Raw genomic sequence first — 24,185 nt, forward strand, 5'->3', positions numbered from 1 at the left:
CTTTGGGCCAGCCCTGAATGCAGTGGCCCGTGTGTTTATGAGACAGCGGAGGGGAGATGTGGATGAGAGACACAGGGAGTAGGCCATATAAAGACATGGCGGTAGAGATGGGAGTGGCGGAGCTACAAACCCAGGACCGCTGGCGGCCCACAGGTGCTGGGACAGAGGCCTGGAGCAGACTCTTCAGAAGGGGCCTCCAGGAGGAGCCAACCCTGCCAACACCTTAACCTCAGACTTCCAGCCTCCACAACCGTGAGGCCAAAAATTTCGGTTGTGTTCAGCCCCCAGACTGTGGTATTTGTTACGGTAACCCTAGAAAACCACTACACGTGCTAACATTCCAGATAATTTACCATGTTCGTCACCCGCCTCCCGTCTCTAGACTGTACGTTCTTATGAGGGCAGAGAGCTCTGCAGAGAGCTCTGCCTCTTTATCCACCAACGGGTCCCAAACTCCCAGAGCAGTGCCCACCACGTAGTGACAGATCAGTAACAACAAGGGATGAACACTGATAACATGCAGGCTCTGAGTCAGTCCGCTGGGCCCTGAGTCCCAGCTCTACGTTCTACTAGTCCTGTGACTTCAGGCAAGTCCCCAGACCTCTCTGAACCACAGGTTCCTCTTCTGCGGGGCACAAGCAAGAACAACCACTCCCTTGTGGTGCTGTTACCAGGCATAAATGCTGATAAAGGCTTACAGCGTGCCTGGCACATGGTAAGCCCTCAAATGTTAGGTGTCAGACATGGAGTCACTCTAAAATAAATGAACGGTGCATCCCGACAGAGGCGGTTATGCCTCCATGGGGCCATGTCGAGGGACGTGGCAGTGAGGGAGGTTCCTCAGCCTCCTGCTGTGGCCAGCACAGCCCGCAGCACAAAGAATATACCCCGCCCCCAGTGTCCACGGCACCAGGCTGAGATGCCCAGACGTCAGGTCCACAGAGCAGAGGCAGCAGCACACCGACACGCGGGGGTACTCAGACACCAAGCGATCAACATGGGGAGGCTGAATCTCTAAGGCGAGCCCAGGACCTGACACCGTCTGCAAACCCCAGAGTTCCTGCAGCCTGGGAGTAGGGGTGGTCTGACCTGTACATCCCCTGGAGGCACCCTGCCCATGCTCGCTTCGCGCCACCACCCAGCCACCATCCAAGGGCACTATCGGCCACCCAGGACCACCTCTTTAGATACAAACTCCTCCCCTCTCCAGCGCTGAGGCCCCGGCAGCCTCCAGCTATGGGAAGTTTGTGGCTGCTCGGCTGGACCTGGACCAGGAGATCCAGATGGGGAGAGCAAACCCCCATTCCCACGTCCCCACCAAGGGGATGAGTATATTTCCTCTCCTCCCGGAGCACGTCCAATGCGGCAGGCGCTTTGCCAGGGAAACGTTAGCGATGGCCTGGAGAAGAAGGGACTGTTGGTGGCGGATGGGCACCCTGCATGGTCCGTGGCTGGGGGAAGACACCCGCCAAGGCTGAGAGCGGGTACAAGAGCAGGAAATGAGCCCAGCCAAGCAGCGGACCTCAGCCCACAGAGGAGGCCGCTGGGCCGCTCGGGCCCCCAATTAAAGCCTGGGACATCTGTCGGGGCGGCCTGGGGACAGGCAACAGATTCCCCCGCAGACATCTGCCTCAGGAGGAGCGTGCTGGCTGCAGACTCAGGGAGGGGGAGGCCACTGCAAGCTGCTGACTGCCGCCCAGGGGAGGGAGGGAGGGAGGGAGGGCGGGAGGCGGCTCTTTTTATAGCAAGCAAACAAACAAACTGTTTGGCTTTAAGAAGCCAAAAAGGAGAAAGAAAGAAAGAAAGAGAATATGTCTCTGCTGGCTACTGGAAGAGCGGCAGGAACCATCTGGGTTGGCCCAGGGGAGAAGGCTAGGAGCCAGGCACGCTGAGGCCAGGGCCTGCCTTCCGGGGCCCCTCGGACAGCTGGGCACCAGGCTGGCCCGTGCCAGCCAGCCCCAGCCATGAGCTGGGCCCAAGGCCACTCAGTGTGTGACTCACCCAACTCCTCCCAGAAGCCCAGGGACACTTCCCCAGTTTCCCAGGGGAAGGGCTGGAGCCTCAGCCCACTCGTGAGGCCACCGGCCAGTGGGTGGGAGAACGGGGTGAGTCCCCCCCCGCACTGCCGTCTGTCTGGGCTTTCCCAGCGAGCCTTGAGTGGAGCCCCCCACCTCTCCATCTTCCCTTTCCCTGTCACCTCGGTTACCTCCATCCTTCCTCTGGTCTTCTGAGGCGCAAACTGATTCAAGGCACCGCGACCATCCACCATGGTCTCCCCAGGCCGTCCCTCACTGACGCGTCGCTGGGCTGACATTGTGTGTCCCTTCCCCACTCCCATTGTTCACAGAGAATGCTGAGCTGCGAAGCGGAGAGAAAGCTCCATCCCGTCCTACACAGCATGAACTATTTATAACCCTGAAAACATCTTTATTATTATTTTTCTCCCCCCCCCCCCCAAACAATCTCACTCGATCCTCAGCACACACCGCCGAGGGCTGCAGGGCCACGGGCCGGGGCGCTTCCTCCGGCCCTGCCCGGCGAGCAGATGGCGGCGTGGGCGTTAGGTACCAGCCTCCTGGCGATCCGAACATCTGTTCCCGTTAGAAAATGCTAATTGCCATCAATCAGGACAGCACCTACTCACATTTACATGCAAAAGCACACACGCATGGAAAAAAAAAATACATCTAAATTTCTCCAAGCACAACACTCCCTGCATCTTAACGAGGCGGGTCTGTGCCTTCACCAGGCGACGAGCAGCCGGGAGCCAGCCCTCATCTGGAAGGTTCCAACCTGGACCTCCCCAGGACCTGCCTTGGACCCACAGCAAGAGCAGAGGTGGGGGGAGCCCGTGGTGGGGGCCTGGGCTCCAGCTCCCCAAGGCCTCTCATCTGCGCACCCCAGGGATGGACACAGGGGCTGGCTCTACACGGCGAGGTCAGGTCACCCGAGCAGAACGCCTGCAGACACCCGACACTGCTTTCTGCTCTTACATGTGGAGGCGGCGGCAACCTCTCTCTGAGCCAAGGTTCTGGTTGTCTCCGTATAGCTCAGAAACAACCCCAGCCAAACCCTTCAGCCCAGAGGTCTGCTGCATTTCCACGTCTGAAGGCTGGTCCAGAAGTGTCCATGCCCTGAGCTCTTGTGTGGAGATGCTGTGTGGCCTGGGTGCGTTCCAGCCCCTGCAGGGAAGGGACTCCTACAGTAGTACGTCAGGGTCAGGAGGGACGGCAGCCTGGTGGCCCTTCTCACCCCCAGCTCCAGGTCCCCGGGCTCCGCTAGAGCCTTGGACCAGCATCCGGCCGACACATCACACACTCCCCTAACCCTCGGGGATCTGGAACAGTCCTGGGAGACGGGGGGACACGCAGAGGACGGTCTGCGGCGACTCGGGACACGAACAGCACAGCACATCCTCCGCCAGCAGGCCGAGGGCCTCGGTGCTTCCAGAAGGTGGGCTGAGGTAGGAGCCTGCTTTATAGTGAGCAACGAGGATTTTCCTGAAAGTCCTTCCATGCACCCACACACACACTCCCCAAAGAAAGCAAGCAAATTGGCTCGTTTTCTTCTGGGCGCGGCGCTGTTGCCAGCCCTGGCTGCTAGGGGCCCCAAGGACTGGTCTGAGGGGTCCACTTGTCTGAATGGAGACAGGCGTCTCACAGCTGATGGGTGAGGCCAGGCTCCCCTCACCTGGGGATCGACGCTACCAAGTGGGAAGCTACCGAGCTGGCAGGTGGTGTCACAACCCGTGGGCCCCATGTCCTGATGGGGCAGAAACAGTCTGTGAGCCCCAAGCCAGGGCTGCCTACCTTCCACGTGAGATGTGTCTACAGGGTGAATGGCGGGTCTGGGATGTATTAAAAGAGGCCACGAGTCACCTCTCTCCCCATCTACTCCAGTTCCCCAAAGCAAGGTGTCTTTGTCAGGTGACGAGCAGATGGGAAGGAGCCAGGCCCAGGGAGGGTGGAAAATCTCATATGGTTTTGTCTCCAAATTCTGGTCCAATTTGTTCTTAAGAAGGCTCCTGTGCTCGGTTCCTGGAAAAGGCAGGTGCAGTTCTGGGGACATGGCCACGTGATGTCTGTGAAACGTGTCCTGGCTGGACACCGTGGCCAGCACTACTGTCTCTGCTCCATGCCCTGCCTGGTAGAGAAAGGCTTCAAAACCTACAGCTTCTGTTCCTGACCATTTCCCAATGATGAGGGTGGGTGGCCATCCCCAGGCCCTGCATCACTCTCGCCCCGGGCTCTGTGGCTAGCCATTGTCAGGACCCAGTGGGACTTCATGCTGACCCGTTCCATGCCAGGCTCCGTGAGCTGGTACATCTGTACCCCGTGTTCTGCTTTAACCAAGCTCATTATTGTTTTTGCTCAGAATCCACTATTTCACTCCACTAAGGTCTTGTGAGTGCTCCCAGGCAGAGAAGCAGTCCTCCCTCGCCAGACCCCTCCCATGGTGCTCTCTGAGCCTCCAATTTCTCCTTCAGCCTAGGCTTGGACTTCTCCCCTTACAGGAGCCATGGGCTCAGGGACCTAGATAGATCCTTCTCCAACACAAGGGACCAGGCATCATGGGGCCTCCCTCCTAAGCCCCGAAGCTTCCCCACAACACCCCTGGCGTTCTGCTTCCCTTTCCACTGGAGACACAGAACATCCCTTTGAATGGGCACCTGTAGGAGCCTGGAGACCCAAGGACCCTAACCACACCCCAAACCTAAGGGCCAGGCCTGCCCTCAGGAGCATCACGTAGCCCTGGGATTCTTGACCTCAACACAATACCGTGGACCTTTCGGCCAAGTCATTCTCTGCTGGTGGGGGGCTATAGGAAGAGGTTTCTCCAATGTCCACTGGAGGGCACAGTCACCAGCTGAGACCCAGGGCTCTGACCAGAAAGCCTCACAGGTCACAGCCACACCCCAGGTGGTCGGTGCTCACTCGTGGAGTGCCCAAGTGTCAGGGACGCAGTGGAAGGGGATCCGTCCTGCCTCGGAGGTTGAGGAGGGCCTGGGAAGCCCTCATGGAGCCATGGCAGTTGCACTTGGCCTGGAAGGAGGAGCTGGATGTTCATCAGCTGTGGGAGGGCTGGGGAGGGGGAACAGGAACCACCAGAGAGGCAACAGTACGGGCAGGACAGCCAGGAGACGGGAAGGGGGGCGGAGAGGTTCAAGGGGGCCAGACCTTGGAAATGAGAGTCAGGTGTCACAGGCCACACGTCAGTCCTGTTACTCCAGAAAGCTCCTCTAGCATGTTTCCACATCCCTTCACCTTCCGTCTGGCTTCCCGCCTTCCTCTTCTCATCACATTCCTGCCTCACAGCTTGCCTCAGTTACGCAAGGAAACACAACCATGATCATTTGTCCTTACCATCCCAATAAGATCAAAGGAGGATAAAGTTTTCAAAATAAACCTTACAATAATAGAAACAAGCAATGAAAACGACTTCCAGACAGAAAGAGAAGATGGATGGGTGGGTGGGTGGATGGATGGATGGATGGACAGATACACATACATGGATTGATGGATGGATGGAGGGAGGGAAGAAGTGGGGGAGGGAGGGATGGATAGGCAGATGAACAGATGGATGACGGATGGATGGATGGGTGGGTGGATGGACAGATACATACACACATACATGGATGGAGGGAGGTAGGGAGGTAGGGAGGGATGGATGGATGGAGAGGCACATGAATGGATGGATGATGGATGGATGGGTGGATGGACAGATACATACACACACACATACATGGATGGATGGATGGATGGATACATGGATAGACAGACAGGCAGATGAACAGGTGGATGATGGATGCGTGGATCAATGGGTGGATGGATGGATGGACAGATACATACACACATACATAGATAGATGGAGAGGGAGGGGTAGGCAGATGAACGGATGGATGATGGATGAGTGGATGGGTGGATAGGTGGGTAGGTGGATGGACAAATAGATAAACACATATATGGATGGATGGATGGAGGGAGGGAGGGAGGGAGGGATAGGCAGATGAATGGATGGATGATGGATAGATGGATAGATGGATGGATGGGTGGGTGGATGGGCAGATATATACACACATACATGGATGGATGGAGGAAGGGAGGGAGGGAGGGAAGGAAGGAGGGATAGGCACATGATGGATGGAGGACGGATAGGTGACGGATAGGTGGATGGATGGATGATGGATAGATGGATAGATGGATGGGTGGATGGATGGATGGATGGACAGATACATACACACATACCTGGATGGATGAAAAATACACAGATGGATGGATGGATGAACAGACAGAAGGATGGACAAGTACTCTGCAAACACTGTTCAGTGAGGAATGCTGCACCCATCCTCTTGGACAGGATCTGCCAAGGAAGATGGCAGGAGGAAGGGCTTCTGGACACAGGTGTGCTATCACAGCCCCATCTGACGATCCCGCCCGCACACCTAGAGCCATATGTGACCCATGATTCAACTGTTGTTAGAGTTGAGGGAGAGCATTTTGAAAGAGACAATGAAAGCACCGTCTAGAACGCTGTATCTAAGATATCCTATGGTAAGTCTTTCATGGAAACCTACTACGCACAGAGCTATGGGAAGAACATGGCAGTAGCAGAAGCCAATGCCCTTAAGAAACCTGAGAGCAAAGGGGACCCAGTGGAGGGAGGATGACAGGGACCCAAGAGAACCTCCACAGGTGGAGAACACAGATCGGCGGCCTTCCTGGTCCCTGTGCACAGTGAGAGGGACATCACCAGAGTACAGACAACAGAGGGTGGGATCTGGGCTGTGCCAACTTGGCATCCATCCCAGAGAGCCATTCCCCCAAACCTGGGACAGTCGGCATGCCTGCTGGGACCCCGCCGAGAGGAACCACAGTGGCCATGCTGTTTTGGGGGAGAGGAGTGTCATCCTTAAAAAAATTTCACTTTAGGGGCGCCTGGGTGGCTCAGTGGGTTAGGGCCTCTGCCTTCAGCTCAGGTCATGATCCCAGGGTCCTGGGATCGAGCCCCACGTCGGGCTCTCTGCTCGGTGGGGAGCCTGCTTCCTCCTCTCTCTCTGTCTCTGCCTGCCTCTCTGCCTACTTGTGATCTCTCTCTGTCAAATAAACAAAGGGAAAAAAATTCACTTTATTTTTAAATCATTAAAGACTCACAAGAAATTGCAAGAACAGTACAGAAAAATCCCTTCTGTTAGGGGCTGAATTGTGTGTCCTCAGAATTCGGATGTTAAAGCCCTAACCGCACCTTGGAATGTGACTGTATCTGGAAAAAGGGTCCTTACAGAAGTCGTTACGTTTAAGTGTCCATCCGCGGCTGGTGTTCTCGTGGAACAGGAGATGTGGACAGACACACCTGGAGCATGACCCCGTGAGGACACAGGGAGAAGGTGGCCCTCGGCAAGACCAGGACCGGTGCCTCAGAAGGGACCACCCCCACCGCCACGTTGAATGTGGACGTCCAGCTCCGGAACTGCAAGCTGGTACCGCTGTTCACCTCCCAGCCTGGGGTCCTGGGGACGGCGGCTGGAGCACACACGCCCGCCACCACCACCGCACGCTCTGGAGCTGCACCCCGCTCTGGGCACTCCAGCCCGTGGCACAGCCCGCTGGAGCCTCCCCGGTTTGGAGCTGGGACCTGTGCCCTGTCCTGTCAGGGCCCCCCGAAGTACCTGTGGTGAAGGGCGTTTTATTTCCAACTCACCGGAGATCCATGCCGTCGGAATAAAAACGACAGACAATATACAAAGCCAAAGACTCATGAATGGGTCCACGAGATATAAAACCTCTCTTACAGGAGACCCTCGGGGCTCGCTCCAGCTCTGCAGTCATCGCTCGGGGACCAGCGGCACCAGCTTGCAGGCAGGCTCTGTCCACACGCCTCCCTTTGAGCACCTCTGATCTGGATGGTTCGAGACACGGGACCTGAGCCAGGGCCGTCCCCGAGAGCCGCAGCGGGTTCCAACTCTCGATGGCCCCACACTAATCCTACACTCGGGGCTCAGTTTCCTCATGGCACTCAGCTCACAGGGTTGTCATGAGGATTCCCAGGGATGACACAGGTCAGCCCAGCAGTGGGGACATTGGACAGACAACCCACACGTACAGGTCACGCGTGATGTCGGCCCGTCCCGCCTCCACACCTTCGACACCATGTTAGAGACCCCAAGCCCACAGATGCCTCCCACATGAAGGTGTTCCAGGAGTTGCGATTTCATCGTGGTTGAAGTGGGTTCCTGGGTTCATCTTCCGATGGTTTCCGGGTCCTTCCATAATGCTGACATCCTACTTAACCCCGCGGGTGGCCGTGGGTGGCCTCACCCCGCGAGCTTCCCGTAGCCCCAGCCATTCCTCAGCAACGCTCCACTCGATGACACAAGGTCACTCAAAAACACCATCTGTCTAAGCTCCACCTCCTCCCCCACCCCGAAGAAGCAGAGAAAAGCGATTCTGCCTGCCTCCGTGTTTTCCCTCCGACACACACGCACACACGGAACTAGAGTCGGGCTCGTCCCAACCTCGACTTCCAAATTAATTTTTCCTCCTCCGACATTTGCTGACACTCCTTTTCTGTTCTTTGCCCCACAGAACACAGATGTCTTTGAAAGCACCAGGCTTTCATGTGTCCTTGCAAACTGGATAAAAAAGGGACTTTCTCCCAGTCCACAAAAATCCCTGCTTGCCTGTTTGCCCTTTAAGTGAAGTTCACTGCCAGCCCGCGTGTCGCGCGGAGAAGGATGGGCGGATCCCAAGGAACCGCCTGGGTGCCCTGGGCACCGGAATCAGCAAGAAGAGCGCCACCCTGGGTGAGGCTGACCCTCAAACCCTCACCGCCCCAGAGAGTAACCCAGCTTGCACGTACACTCCGTGAATGGGCGCATCCCCCGGAACCCGCCCGTGTCTCCAGCAGGGACGTCTCTAAGTCACACATTCCAGGCAGCGACTCTGTGTGCTGGGAACCCTCCAAGTCCTGTGTGCACACCCACGTCAACCAGCATCCCGAGGCATGAAGCTGGTCCCTCCTTCCCCTCCGTGCACCTGAGGACAGCAACAGCCACATTCCTGCCCCTCCCCAAGCCACGGCCCTTCTCCTGCTGCTCAGTCTCCCACAGAATGCGGATCGGGAACAAAGTTTTCCCAGAAGGCCACCTCGCCCACATTTGACTTTTGCATCTGTCAACATGGGCACAGCGTGTCCCCAGGCTCAGTTTCCTGCCTGTGTTCCTCCTTGTCCCTGGTGCCATTTGTTCCTTGTTCCAGGTCCTCGTGGGCCCCTCCCCCAGCCCCGAAGTCTCACTTCTGCCGGCGTCAGCTTGACTTTCCTCACCCCGGACCCCACTGGCCTCCTTCGTCTTCAGAGCTGGCTCGCTCCGAAACTGCCGCCGACTGCACAGACGGTCCCAGCGCCTCCCCGGGGCCTCTCTGCCCTCCCCTCCTCCGCCCCCGCTCCGACTTCTTCCAACCCCTTCCCTCCTCCAGGGACACCCTCACCCTCAGAACAAAACTGTGTGCTCTGCACTTGCCCCACAAACTTGTTTTCGGGCCTGGATTTGGAGTCTGGTTTTTCAATTCTTAGTTTGCTCTCAAGGCCCATCTCACAGTGGGATGGTGAGAAGGGGGTGGAGGGCAAACCCAAGATATGGGAAGGATCTCAGTCGACGACCCCAGGCACCCCTGCCTCCTGCTCTCGGTTAACGGAGGTCCTGTGACCGTGGGGCCTACAGGCATATTCTCGTCATCATCTTAAAGATGATGAGTGATGAGCGTCCACATGAAATCTATGGGGGCGGGGCCCGCGGTTGGACGGTAGAGGTCACTGCCTGGGCTCACCTTCCTCCCAGCAGTCTCGGGAGACACAGTGGGTAGAATGATGTCCCCTAAAGGAATCTGCTGAAGACCTGATCCCCAGAACCCGGGAATGTGACCTTATTTGGACTTGGGTCTTTGTGGGTGCCATCAGGGATTAAGATGAGGTCACCCTGGAGAACGGCGGCTCTACTCCAACGGCTGGTGTCCTCACGGGACCAGGGAAGTTTGGAACACATACCCACCAGGGGAAGCACGGGGACAGAGACACAGAGTGGAGAGGCCCCATGGTGACAGACGCTGGGTTTACCAGCCAAGGGCTGCCGGCAGCCTCCAGGATCTGGGAGAGCGGGCACGGCCCTCTGACACCTTCATTTCTGACATCCGGCCTCCAGGACTGAGAATCCACCGTGGCCCTGCATGGACACCGCCCCAGGTCGCACCCAGGGAGCATCAGGATTCCAAGCGCTGAGGCCCAGGGAGCAGGCCTGCGCCCACGAGACGGCGGCCGACTCCTGCACTCAGCTCGGCCCACTTCCATCTGGGGAGCAGCCGGCAGGGCTTGCCTTCCAGCACCAGCACCGAAGCTGCGTCTGGAAACTCTTCTCACCTTTAACTGCTCCAAACGCTTCCACACGAGTGACTGATGGGCTCTAACGGGACATTCCACAGAGGGGCTGCTGTGACCGTGCCCTCCGCGACCCGCCTGCCCCCGGGGCTGCTCTCCCGCACAGCTCCAAACTCACCAGGAGAAAACAGTGGCCTGTTCTGTATTTTACAAACGTCTCACCAGTGCCGACAGGTTTATTCTTTGACCAGCGAACATGGGGCAGAGAAAAGGACAGCGGGGAAGCCGAAAACAGATGGGATCACGCATCCCACTGACTTCGGGGTTGGTGACACCTGCCTGAGACAGACAGAAGGGCTCCCGGAGGCAAAGCCATGCTGTCAACCCGGTGGGTGCTAAGGGTTTGCCAGGGAGGTTCCGGGCCTTCCTCGCACCCTGGGGGAAGGGCAGGGGACAGAGGGAGGCAGTGCGGGAGGGCTCCATGTCCTCCTCCTCCTCCTCTCCCTTCCTCATGGCCACATCCCCAGAACCTGTTTCAGTAGCAAGCAGTCAGAAGCAAGGGTTAAAGCCCATCTCGACACCCTCCCCAAATCCTCTCTTCCAAACAACATTGAGCAAGAAAAGAGGAACCACAGATGTTCCTAGAAGGATCCATATTTCCAAAGACGGGCTTGAGCCAGAGTCCTCAAATGAAACCATCAGGTCCGGGAAGAAGTGAGAAGGCCCTGTGTGAAGGCAGCACCCTCCAGGTGGCACCCCCCCCACCCCGTCCGCCAGCAGCACCCATGACTCCCTCGTGCCTGGCAGGGATGTAGGACCTGCACGTGCCGGGAAAATACCCCATGAGCTGCTGCTGTGACCAGGTAAAGCCGTGCTCTCCCTCTCCCCACCAAGAGGCCACATTCACCCTGACACTCTAGAAAGCTCTGTGTGCATTAACACTGCCGGTGTGGACGGCCTTTGCTTCAGCTTGGCCTCCCGAGGATGCCATGTGATGGATTCCAGTTCAACAGCTTTTAAAAACAGGCAGACAAGAGACAGGGCATGATGGATGACGCAGGAAGCGCTCTCATTTGGGGATGATTTATGGGAAGTCGCGTGTGGCAGCTCAGGGGTCCGTCCCCGCGGGGCGGGGGGCTGGGGTAGACAGATGGATTCTCCTGTTGGAGGGGGCAAAGCCCAATGTGCGCCAGCTGCAGAGCTGGGACATGTTCACCCTCTGCCCCAATACCAGAGCCCGCAGCCCCTGCTCTCGGGCACAAGCGTGTCCCCACACGTGGCCATGTTTTAAAGAGGCTGGAGGCCCGAAGCCAGTCTCCTTGAGCGGGAAGAGCGAACACTGGCGACTGGCTCCTCCCCTGCAGGAGCACTCTCAGTGGGCTGGGAGCTCAGGACAGAAGACCTTGCTTCTCGCTCAGGTCCGGAACACGGGTGGCCCCCACCCCAAAAACATCTGGAGAAGGAACAGCTGACGGCACCTTCTGCTTCATCGGAGGGACCCTGACGCACACGGCACAGGCGAGAACGGCAAGGGGGAGGGAGGGTAAGGGGAGGACCGGACACCCACCGTGACCCCCACCGAGACCCCCACCGTGAGTCTTTCCAGGCTGCAGACAAGCGGGTTCCCTCCCCAGCGCCCCAGAGCACGATCTGCCCTGGGCCTCCACCACCGCAAGTAAGAGACAAGTCTCATTTTGTAGCAGATTAATTCCCATCTGTGCCTTTAACAGGGACTCAGAATTACAGTAAAATCCAAACTGAGTCCGTATTAAAGGATAAGCCTCCAAATGGGATCTGATTTACGGGACTGTTTCCAAGGCACAGGAGGTGAGGCCCCCAGGCCCCCAGGAAAGGTGATTCTGCCATGCTGAGGAGCCACACTAAGTGGTCCCACATACCCAAGGGGACGGAACAGCCCCTCGAGGAGCAGAGGCTCCGACCGCTTCTTGCTGGCCCTGACCTTGCCAGAGACTGACCCCAAAGCACTCAAGGAGCTGCCTCCCTGGTGACTCGCTGCCGCCACGGAAGGCGCGCGGGAGCAGCTCGCGGTCCCTGTCTCCCCCATGTCCCCCAGACCCCCATCCCCAGCCGGCTCTCCTCCTGCCTGCCACCTACCAGGGGAGGCCAAGACTTGCTCCATGGGCGGGGAGCGGCAATGAAACCCCGGGGGAGGGGCCTGCGCAGGGGGCACGGATGGCAGGTCGGGCCCTCTCCATGACTTTCTTTCCAGGCATCAGAGCCCCATGCTCTGGGGCGCCCAGGGGCAGGCGTGGCTCCCTCTGGAGCCTGTGTGCGTCCCCTCCAGAAGAGCAGGGACTGGGGTGGGCCGCACCGCAGAGTGGGAGGGTGTCCGCAGGGCTCAGGAGCTGGCAGGCCCCTGACCACAGCTCGGTGTGCTTGGCCTCCCCCGCCCCAGACCCACTGCCTGCCTGAAGCGGATGAAAAGGCAAAATACAGCTGGGCTTCCTCTGTGGGCTTCAAACTGCCGGGCCCGATGGGGACTCCAGAGCCTTCCTCTGGTGCCTCCTCTCCCGGACCCTGCACCCACGGGGAGGAAGGAGACGCACGTGCCCACTGCCCAGTCACCAGGTCAGAGCCTGCCTTCGGGTCAGCGAGGGGCTGGAAAAGGGAGCAGCTCCCGGTGGACAGCAGCTGGCACAGCCCCCGGGCCCCGACTCCCCTACAGCCGCCATCAGGGACAGCCAGTCTGGTGCTTCTGGCATTGACAACCCCAAGAACTGACCTTTTCCCCTGACGCCGGACCCTGTGATCTCCTTCAGGGAAAAGCATCTTCCAAGGGGTCCCTGCCCGAGGAGGTGGGCACTCTCGGCCCTTCCTCCAGGGCAGGGCATAGTGGGCACATGATTGGACCCGGGATCCTGAGATTTAGGGGCTGGCGCATGACCCCGGGGGACTTGGCCCCCGCTGAGGCCAAGCCCAAGCCATGTGCCCCCTACGGGTGATTTTATGGTACCATCACGGGATCCCCCAGAGCCGAAGGAGTCAGAAGGCCGAGGGGTTGCGACCTCCCCAGCCAGCGCATGCTGTGGCTCCTCTGTCCCAGGGCAGCCTGGGCGCCGTGATCTTCCCCTGCAGGCTCTCTCCCGGGCCCCTGAAGCTTTAGCGATGGGGAGACAGAGTCATTTCACTGTAGAAGGGTGGTGGTTTAAAATTCTCACCCCCAGCACATCCCCGGGCCCACCATTCTCACCCCGGGGTCCACGGCACAGCCGCCCCCACCCCACGACAAGCAGCAGCCTCCGTGAGGCTCCCGCTTCCGCTCTGACTTCCCGCCCTGCCCGTTCCCTCCACAGAAGGGATCTGCACACAGCTCAAACCCGGTGACCTCTAGGCTCCGAGCCTTCCCTGGCTCCTGCAGTCTTTAAGACAAACTCCCAAATCCTTATTCCTGGCCTAAAAGCTTCTGATTTAGGCCCCACACCTTCTCCCCTGCTCCCCCACAGGACCCTGGCAAACCAGCCCTTTTTGCTGCTTCTCCAACATGCCTCGGGGCCTTTGCACTCACCAGACCCTCTGCCTGAATGGCTCTCCCCAGGCCTCGGGGGCTGGGTCCCACCCTCGCTCCCAACAGCCTCTGCCCAGAGCAATAGGCTCTGAGGCCTGCCTGGGAATGTCCTGGGGACAGCAGCCTTCACGACTGTGATCAACCTCCGACCTCCTTTCCTCAGAGCCTCGGTACTACCTGACCTTACTCTATAGATGTGCTCCCACCAGGGAGCAAAGGGCACCGCTGGCTCTACGCGTCGAGGGCGCTCGAGGACGGCTGAGTGACAGCGTGCGACTGGTCAGTGAGCATCAGCCCACTGACGAAGGAGAGACCCAAACAGCCGGAGGCGGAAAGGAACAGTGCAGTCCCGGAAGTGCCCCGTGCCTGGTGGAGAATCTGATTCTGTGCGCTCGCTCTTTCCAGGGGTACTGGAGGGACCAGCCTGTGTCCTCGGCTCCCTGCCCAGATTTCTTGTTGGCATCATGTGCTCCGCCCAGGAAAGGGTCAGCACACAAGGGGGACAGCGGGACGCGGGCTTGAGTCGTTCCCACCCTGCCTCCGACGAGCCTGACCCTCCAGTCTGAGGCAGTGTCTCCGCAGGGAGCTTCCTGGTGTGGGGATCCAGACCACGTCTGATTTTGTCCCTGGCCTCTGGCATTCCTGTCACCTGTTACTCCCACACCTGACTTCCCACTAACTGGGTGGCTCAGGGCTCAGGGTTCTTCGACAGAGAGACACCGACTGGAAAGCTGAGCCTTCCCGTCCCCCTCGGGGGACAGAGAGGGGCAGGAGACAGGGTCCAGTCTTGTGGCCGATGATGTAAAAGGGCTCCAGTAAAACTCTGGACGCCCAAAGCTCAGGGAGGTCGGTGACAGGTGAACACGTGGATATGCTAGGATGGGGACGTGTCCTAACCCTGCAGGGGGACGGCGGACCTCACCCTACGTGTGTCCTTTATTATAAAAACGCAGGTATGGCTCTTAGGTTCTGAGAGTCATGCTAGCCAATTATCAAACCTGAAGGTCATGGGAATCTGTAGCTGGTACGTCAGAAGTGCAAGCGGCCCCCAAGACTTGCGGCTGGCGTCTGACACGGGGTGACCTGAAGGGGGACGGGCCCCGAGCCGACAGCGGTCTGCTGCTCACCCACTAACCCCAGTCGTTGCTGCCACAGCTGAGGTGGAACAGAGTGGATCACGCAGTCCCCTCGGGAACCCCACGAGGCCCTGAGCACCGCTCACTGGCCGCAGGGAGATCTGGGCAGGGGACGGTCAGACCTGGCCTCAGCCTCCGCGTCTCGCACTGACACCAGACGGTGGACACCATACCCCATCCACCTTCCCTGTCCATCGGCCGGGCATGGATTTCAGGTCACAGACAGCAGCAACTCTGTACAAATTCAAGCCAGCACATTTCCAGGGATCTGCCGGCGCTCCCCCCCCTCCCCGCCCCGAGCCCCTCAAAACCACAAAGAGCCTCACACCTGAGCCAGCAGAACGTCCCCGCCCTGCCCGTCCCTCGTGCCAATGAAACGTTTTTCCGTCGCAAACCCAGACTCCAGGACAGCTCTGGCTGGCGGCAGCCTTACCTGGTAGGGGTGGGTGAGCTCTGCTTCACTGTAGCAGGGAGGCCTCCCGTGGGGCTCTTTCTGGAACTTTCTCCGGTGGAAGTTTGCTGGGAGAATAGTGAGAATCAGCAGGAAAAGCTTCAGGTTCTCAGAGACAGATTCTCAACCTGAAGGAAAAGAAAAGAAAAAAAATGTAAATGCTTTTGAAGCAAAATCCTCTTTTTGATGTAAAACAAACCCAGTGTGAATGCCCTAGAGAAGAAGGGTGGCCCAGTGACCACACCCCACGGTACCAAGAGGAACCTGGGGTGGGGCATTAGGACCCTATCGCCAAACTGCAGGTGGGCGCCCCCTGCTGCGCGGCCAGCCTTCCCACCGCAGTGCCCCCCCAATGTTCTCTAACCCCTCCCCGCCCTGCTGGCTCCCGCGGGTCTGGCCACGCTGCTCCCCACTTCCTGCCTCTCCCAGGACAGAGTCCAGTACCCCCACTGCTACCACGGCCAAAACTCCCTGGTCCCTCTCTTTTTAAAACGTTCTTTGGGTGATGTCACCCTCCCGACATATCCCTCCGACGCCGTCCTGTGTCGCTGGGAGGAAACACGCAAAGTTGCCACCGTGGCCTGCAAGCCAGGTACAACCAGGTTTGAGGAGCCCGACATGGCCACGGTGTGGAGGGACGAAGACAATGGAGGCAAAAGTAAGCGGCAGGCTCCTGCTTGGGCTGTGGGTTCACGGCTTCCTGGTAGATCTCCCTCTTCCCATAGGACCCTAGTTAGCACCCCTGCCCTCTGCAGCCCCTGGGCCTCCAGGCTGTCCCCCTGCAACACAAGCGGTCCTCCCCCTACACCACACCTTCATACCTGCACTGCTCGGGACCCTCTTCCCTGCGTAACTGCACGGCTTGCCTCTCCCTCCCTGGCAACTCTGATCTATGGCATCTTCCAAGTGGCCAACCCCAAGCAGAACACCTTATCAGACATGGCGGCCATCCCCCATTCCCGCTTCCCCGGCCCCATCGACCTCCCCCATGACCGATCACATCTGCGTCCACAAAGATGCGTCATGCCAGAACAAGTGCCCCGAGGGCAAGTACCTGAGTCTCTTACTCAGTTCTGATCCCCGGTGCGCAGGCCATGCCTGGCACACAGTCGGAGCTTCCTTAGCGTTCGTCAAGTGAAGGCATGAAGACTCCCCTTCATTCTCCCCTCTGCACCCATTAGGCTTCTTAGACTGGCGTCCTTCACACACCCAGGAGCCAGAGAAACACAAGGGGGCTGGTTCGCTACTGTTCGGAGGTGGTGGGGGCACCCGGGCCTTGGGAGGCCTTTCTTTGCTTTGTTCAGTCCAACCCAGTGAGCGTGCCTCCAGGCAGACAGGACACAAACACCATTCGGGACCTCCTCTCTGGTCAGCCCCCAGAGACCGGCTCTGGGGCAGGGCCCTGAGTCAGGTTGGCCCAGGAGTGGTCCCCCCAGCCTGCCTCCATGGAAAGGCTCCTGCTGGCACATCCCCAGAAATCCCACGACGGAGCTTTAAAAAAGGAAAAAAAGACTACCAGTTTGTTTCTTTTCCGAAAATCCAGTTACTTAAAGGGGAACCACCCACATCCCAAATGGCAGGGCCAACCCCACAGAGTGCCGCCAACCGCAGAGAAATGCCCGGGCCCCACGTGCCTTTCCAGGGGCCATCCATGCCATCCCTGCGCATTGGCGAGAACAGAAAACGGAAAATGGCCCTGAGCTCCGGGAGCCCCCCCCCGCCCCCGGCAATGGGAAAAGCAAGCCTGCGATCTGTTCTCCTAGGTCTGTGCTAAATTAGGCAGTGGGCAAGGTGGCTGGGGTAGGGCCCAGGAGGAGGAAGGGGAGCCGGGCAGAGGCGGCTCCAGGTGTGACCACGCTGGTGGGCAGAGAGGGCAGGTAGGCAGGCTTCTCTCAGAACCAAATGCCTGATCCTCAGCAGCCGGCATGAAAGGCAAGGGCTGGAACTCCTTCCACACCAGACCCACCGGAAGAGGCGCAAGGGGGGCAGGCAGACAGCACCCAGGGACCTAAACCCAAGAAGGACAGATGACAAGGGACAGGGAGCAAAGGCAGGGAGGGAAGCAGGACCGCACAGGCCTCCAGGGACCCTAAACTCCTCTATCCCCAGCACACTGATGGTTCCGTACAGTTCTCAAAATCTGGGCCACCTTCTCCAGCATGATGCCTTCACGTCCCCCAGGGCCCCCCGCCAGCCCCCTGCCACTCGCGTGTTGAGCTGTGCGCCCGGTACCCCGACTCTGCACCCTCCTCAGGAGCCACGCAGGCCAGAGAGGAGACGTTATTTCACTCGCTGGGCGGCGCACCTCCGGCAATGCTCGCCTAGATGGGAGAGCGTGGGCCACGGGGTCACTGGGACTGGACCAGGGTGCTCTCCCCACCCCCACCAGGGCGAGCAGCCCTGCCCTGGCCAGGCCTCAGGGACCCAGGGCGAGAGCCAGTCGCACCACTGCCCGGCCGCCCTTTGTTTCCTTAAACGAGAGATCATCTCACGGCTTGTTTCGGACTGCAGCTGCACGGTCTCCCCCACTCTGCAGGAGGAAACACCACCCACCACCCACAGTGCAGAACCAGGGGCTCCGGCCCTGGGGTTTTCAGAGACATAAGGCCCAGCTGCCGGCAGGAGGGGCAGGTCCCACCTCCGCCTTCTCAGAACAGACAATACAAAGAGGCAGAAGGCCAAGTAAGTAGCCATGAGTCTTTCCACGCCCCACGGCTGGCTCTGGGAAAAGGGAAAAGGAAGGGATCCCTGGGTGGCTCGGTCATCTGCCTTCGGCCCATGTCATGATCCCAGGGTCCTGGGATCCAGTCCCACATCGGCTCCTTTCTTGGAGGGGAGCCTGCTTCTCCCTTTCCCACTCCCCCTGCTTATGTGCGTGCTCACTCTCTCACTCTCTTGCTCTCTGACAAATAAATAAGTAAAATCTTAAAAAGAAAAAAAAGAAAAAGAAAGAAAAGGAGAGCAGAAGGCCTGTGGGGCTCACAGCAGCACAAGAACCGAGGCCTGCCTAGCTGAGGTCCAGGGTCAAGACCACCGCCTGCTGTCCCAAATCCAGCAGAGGGGGGGTTGCCTCTTCCCTCTCCTGGGAGCCATGTTCACTGTGTCCCGCCATGCACCAAGCACAGTGGCAGGTGCCCGTGGTTCCAGCCTCTACCAGCGCACTGCCCAGGGCCACAGGTCGTCAGGGAACCTCCAACTGCTGCCCATCAACGTCCAAGTCCTTGTGCCTCCTGCTGCAGGGGGTGCCCACCCGCACATCCCGCAGAACCCCAGGGCCAGTGGCACAAGGGTTCACTGGTGGCCAGGACTCTTCCCTAAACCCTCGACCTACTTCTTCGGGATCTAACCCCTCACTTTGGATGGGGGAGCCCTCCAAATAATTTGGGGGTGGACAGAGACTCCCAGGAAGGCTGGACATAGGTGGGGGGGGGAGCAGAAGGACATGATCCTGGAGAAGAGCCTATTGCTGGAAAGTACCAGGTGTGGTCCTACCAAGGGCAAGGGCAGGGAGCAGGCTGGGAGGCTTCAGTCTCAGGGAAGGGCTCCCCAGCACATTCCTACTCCTCCCCATATCTCAGCCGCCAATTAAATCTCCAGGGCCCATGGCGGCTACAGAGCCAGCCCAGCTCCCAGCTTGGCTCCCAAGGGGGCAGACGGCTGGGGCTGCCTTTGGTGCAGTGGCCCCAAAGGCCTCCTGTTGGGATTCTTGCCATTAGGGAGAGAAGATGGAAAATAAACACTGGGACCTCTAAAATGTGTCTTTTGCAAAATAAATAAATGAATAAATCACTAAAGAAGCCAACACACACAGGCACTAGGCCAGCAGAGGCTCCTGTGCGAACAGACCTGCGCAGAGGGAAAGGTCCTCCGGCCACCCTCAAACTCCAGCCCCCAGAGGGACTGGGCAGCTGGTACCTTCATTCCTCTCTGAGGACCCCTGACCTCTGCCCACTACAGGGCTGGGAGGGGGAAGGAGGGATTAGAGCTGAGGCAACACAGAGAAGCAGAGACACCCACCAGCGCCCTTGTGCTGTGCTCCCTCCCTGGGCCTGGGGCGGGCACCCGGGCCCCGTCTGGGCGGGCATGGCCCCGCAGACTCAGGACTTGACCTTGGTGCCCGTCCTCGTCTGCCCACATTCCCAGTCGACGTCCCCGAGGGCCTCAGGAAGTGGCATCTGCAAATCCCGGGGGCTCAGCTCGCCCATCTCAGAACAGGGCCTTGGGAACTGGGTGCGGAGGTCAGGAGGGACAGCGTGACCGCTGTGCTGTGAACGTGAAAGTCGCCAAGGGAGGAGATCTCAAAACTCGCCATCCCGGGAAATCCGTGTGAACGTGTGAGGGGACGGATGTCACCCCACCTCGCTGTGGTGGCCTCTTCACAGCGGTACCTACCACGAGTCATTATGTCTCACACCTTAAACTCAGGCAAAGCCGCCTGTCCCTTGTGCTGCGGTAAAACTTGGCAAATGCAATGTAATGACAAGGATTGGTAGCCGATTTTTAAAAACCACGACACGTCCAAACCAAGCAGAGCTGCTTGTCCTACCAACCACACCTTCTGGTGGGACACGGAGCTGTCGTCCATCAGGGACGCTGCACTCAGCCTCGCTTCCTGTCCTCATTTCCCTCTGATGCGCTCCCCTCCCTACCGGTCATGCCCCTTCTCCCGGCTTCTGTCCACCCCCCTCCAGTACTGTTCAGGGTGATGGAACACGCCTGTCCGGTTCCTCCCCTCCCTGATGCCTCTCGGTCTCTGCTTCCCCCAACCCAAGCCAATGACCAAACGCAGAGCTTGACATGAGACACGCTAAGAAAGCAAAACTTGCCAGCTCTTGAGCCCGGAGAAGAACACGGGACGCTGTGTTCCGGGAGTAAAGATGATAGGGAGTGCGTGATATTCTGAACACATGAGTCTCCTCCTTCCATTTTTAAACCAGAAGCCAGCTCCGTGCCTGACTCCCTCATGCCTTATGAATCCCGTCCCTGACAAAAAAAAAAAAATAATAATAATTTGGGTTTTATTATTCTGGCATCTAGTGGGAGTGGGTGACAATTCCACTGTAGCTGAACTGCGGCTGCTTCTTCCTTTTTTAACGCCAGTGAGTTTTAATAATACCGTGTACCTTTAGGTATTGTTGGAATGTTACATTCTTCAACGCATCCAACAGGAATGAGAAGGCCCTTATGCAATTTACGTGTCCCCTGCGCTGTGTTTAAAGCTTGGGAAATGGAGGGGTGTAATTTGGGAAGCAATTTTCCCCAAGGTCGGGGAAAGCAGTTTCTGGCGGAAAGGCTGGGGGCTGTGTGACCCCAGTGACAGGCTTGAAGCGGGGGCCCCAGGGACTCCAGGTCCCCAGAAGCGAGAGAACTGGGCTTGCGTATAGCCTCTCGGTGAGAAGGAGCTGCTTGGGGCACTATCCAAAGTGCTCCCGGGCTCTCCTCTGTGTCTTCCAGGCGTCCCTCTCCGGATCAGCCTAGGTTCCTGAGTTCAGGAATCTGTGAGCCAGACCAAGAGCCCTGCTTCAGGCCTTCGGGGAACCTTAGGCCAGCTGGTTCCTTCCTGCTGGCTGGCCCTTCCCAAAAGCACCATTCCAGAGCTGAGCATCCCTCCAGCTCCCCCCACACTAGAGACTGGGGACACAAATGAGAACACCGCACAGGCCTGTCCCCAAGGGGCTTGCGGTGCAGAGGGAGGGGGGATGCACAAACCAGAACCTCCGCAGAGGAGGGGGCTACGGGCTGGCACGGGACGTCAAGTGCCACAGGACAGACCTCAGCTGTGCTCGGGGTGCCCGGCACAGGACAGGGGCTCAGCAGTCACGTGTGAGTGGTGGAATGCACAAAGTGCCAGTGCTGGAGACGGGGGAGGCATGCGTGGGGCCCTTAGCAGGGGGGCGTCTTCCAGGCCGGGGACTGGACGCACTGGAAGGTGAGGCCGGCCGTGCAAGTCAGGTGCCAGATCCAGGAGCACCTCGAACACAGCGCCAAGGACCCTCAACGGCCACCTGAAGTTTAAGCAGGAAACTACGTGGATGCATGTCTTAGGAGGTTGGCTCTGGTGTGAGGCCAGGGCAGAAGGGTCTAAAAACCCAGGCAGGAATCCCAGTGTGGAGCAGCCTCGGGCTCTCCTGTGAGGCACTGAGACACACGAGGCGGACGGATACTGGTCAGGACCACGGACAGGACTTGGGGGTGTCCGCCGGGTGGATGTGGGGTTTGTTGTCGGGTCACGGGCACTCCCGATGGTATTCTCGACACCTTGGTATACGCTAACAGCTACAGAACAAGGTTCCCCAAGGCTTGTGGGGCTGGGTTCAGACTCGGACACGTGCTGGAAGAGCGCTGGGATGTCTGGGGGAGGGGTTATACGCCAGGTGGTCGGCTGCCAGGATCTAGGGCTTGGGAGACAGTCTGGTCTGCTTTGGGGATTGTGGCACCCACCTCCAGGATGGCCACCATGATCCTCATCCGCCCGTCCCCTGACAAAGTCCCCTCTCTCCTCACACCAGGGCCGGGCTGTGCCACCCCCGGAACGCAGCCACAGTGAACGGCATCACAGTTCTGAGATCAGGCCCTAAACGACATCACCCGCTCTCACGCTGGCGGGAGCTGGCCACCTTGTCATGGAGACACACTCAAGCGGCCACAGGGAGAGATCCACCTAGGAGGAACCGGGGCCCCCCTCCGACAGCCGGCATGCTGACCGCAACCCCGTGAAGGCCGCTAGCTACACACCTCAGCTGCTTGGGCTCCTGGACTCCTGAGCCCAGAGGGTGTGGGCTGAGAAATGACTGCTATCTGACGCTGCGAAGCTGTGGCGTCACCATTAGACCACAGATGCGTCATACGAGGGTTACAACAAGGAGAGATGTAAGTGGTGGTTGCGGCCAAGGGCAGGGAGAGGAGCACCCAGTGAGAAGATGGGGGGGCACAAGGGATGAGGGAGGAGGGGCCCATGCAGGATCCCTGGGAGGTGGCGGGGGTGGGAGAGAAGCCTGTGCAAAGGAACAGGGGCCCCGCCGAGAAGGGAGCCAAGGCTTTCAGACACTGCAGAAACCCCAATCTCTATTATGCCCCACGAGAGGGTGTCCGATGCTCCAGATCCCTATGGGGCCCAGCGGCCCCCTGCCCCCCAGCAGGGACCCTCTCCCTTTCTGCCTCCTTGTGAGACCCGGTCCCATCTCATCTCTCGGGCCCCTGTTCTCCTTTGTGGCACTTGTTGCAAATCATAATTATATTTTAACTCGTTTCCTTACTCATCCGTGGTCGTGGAGGGCCGGGGACTATCTGTCTTGTTCGCCAGTAAACCCAGGGGCCGACACAGACGAGGTTCTCAAACATTTGTTGGACGGATGAATAAACTAATGGAAAAAGCAAAACCCTGAGTCTCGCCTACAGGCCCAGGTTACCTGGGGGACAAACTACCCCTTTCCATGTCCCTCTCCGTGCCCCACACCTCTCTGGGACGGCGGATGGGGGGGCAGGGTCCCGTGGCTGTGAAGGAAAGCGTAGCTGGGGAAGGGGAGAGGTGAGGGAAGAGAGGAGACCCTGAAGGTGACCCAGACAGGCTCTTCGCGCCCTTCTCCATACCCCGAGGGAGGCTGTGGTGTGTTCTGTGCTAGGTGGAGGGGACCGAGGCTGCCTCCCATGTGGCCCTCACTGGTTCACAGTCCAGAGGGAAAGCAGGCAGCCAGATGGGGCTAAGGGTGAGGCCTGGAGGCTGACTGTCTCCCCACCTTGTGCCCCTACCTGAGAGGCCCTGGGCTCACCCATGAAGGCGACCACTCCCCTGTACTGGCAGTGACAGGCCCCCTCTCGCTCCTCACCTGCGACGTACTCAGGCCTGGGCAGGAGCACGGGCGCGCACTGCCGTGATCGGAACAGACAACGACAACACACTCTGCTGCGAAGGGCCGTCCAGAGTGCCGTGGGCCCAGCAAGGGTGGGAGCGGGCTGGGCTGGGGTGCGGCCAGCCTTCAGGAGGGAGCAGCCGCAGACTGGCAGGAGGGGGCTCAGCCCCCGCGTGTGGCCAGCTGAGGACAGGTGGCAGCCGAGAAGGGGGCTGAGGCCCGAAGGCCCCACAAGGCCAGCTTCAGAGTCAGCCCCATCCTGCCTACAGGGGAGGACGGGAGGCCAGTGGGCGCTCATAAAAGACAGCCTTAGGGGAGGGCCTGGAACCCACCAGGGATCACAGAGCTGGAGGCCGGTGGTCTTCACCAGGAGGACAGGAGAGCACACGGAAGGAGCCTTGTCTCAGCCCTGGCTGTCTGTCCACAGAGCTTGGCGGGGCCGGTCCCCAGAGTTAATCCCCATGCTTGCTTCCCTGGGCCTTAGCACGGCCCCCAGCCCAGGAGAGGGTCTAACCGTCTCCCCCACACACCCCATCCCCTTACTTCTGCCCTCGGCAGTACCCTTGCGGGCCAGGGACCCCAGCTCACAGACACCCTCCCAGGCAGGGCGGCCAGGGAGAGGAAGTCACCCCAGGAACAAGGTGGGGGCCGAGGACAGGCACTTCCTAGGTGGCTTTCTCTGCTGGCACAGGGAGGCCCCATGAAGCTGCCCAGACAGTGGGGCTTGGGGGTGGGGAAGAGGGGGCGGGGCACAGGTCTGGGGAGGGGCTGGGCTCCGGGGCAGCCTGGGCTGGGCAGATAGCACAGCGGCCACAATCAGGAGCTCGTTTCCACTTATCTCCCTGCCGCCAGGT

The 24,185-nt window shown here is 59.2% G+C and overlaps 1 protein-coding gene across 4 annotated transcripts in view; it reads right to left on the reverse strand.

The window, feature by feature from the left end:
* Positions 1-24,185, reverse strand: part of RBFOX3 (RNA binding fox-1 homolog 3) — a 391,647-nt gene that overhangs the window by 280,480 nt on the left and 86,982 nt on the right. For all 4 annotated transcript variants that reach the window (XM_045986475.1, XM_045986472.1, XM_045986473.1 and 1 more), the window contains exon 2: positions 15,464-15,609. The gene's annotated coding sequence lies outside the window, so the exon portion shown is untranslated. The remainder of the gene's footprint in view (positions 1-15,463; positions 15,610-24,185) is intronic.

This window comes from Meles meles, chromosome 18 (assembly GCF_922984935.1).
Source record: "Meles meles chromosome 18, mMelMel3.1 paternal haplotype, whole genome shotgun sequence".
NCBI classification, from domain to species: Eukaryota; Metazoa; Chordata; class Mammalia; order Carnivora; family Mustelidae; genus Meles; species Meles meles.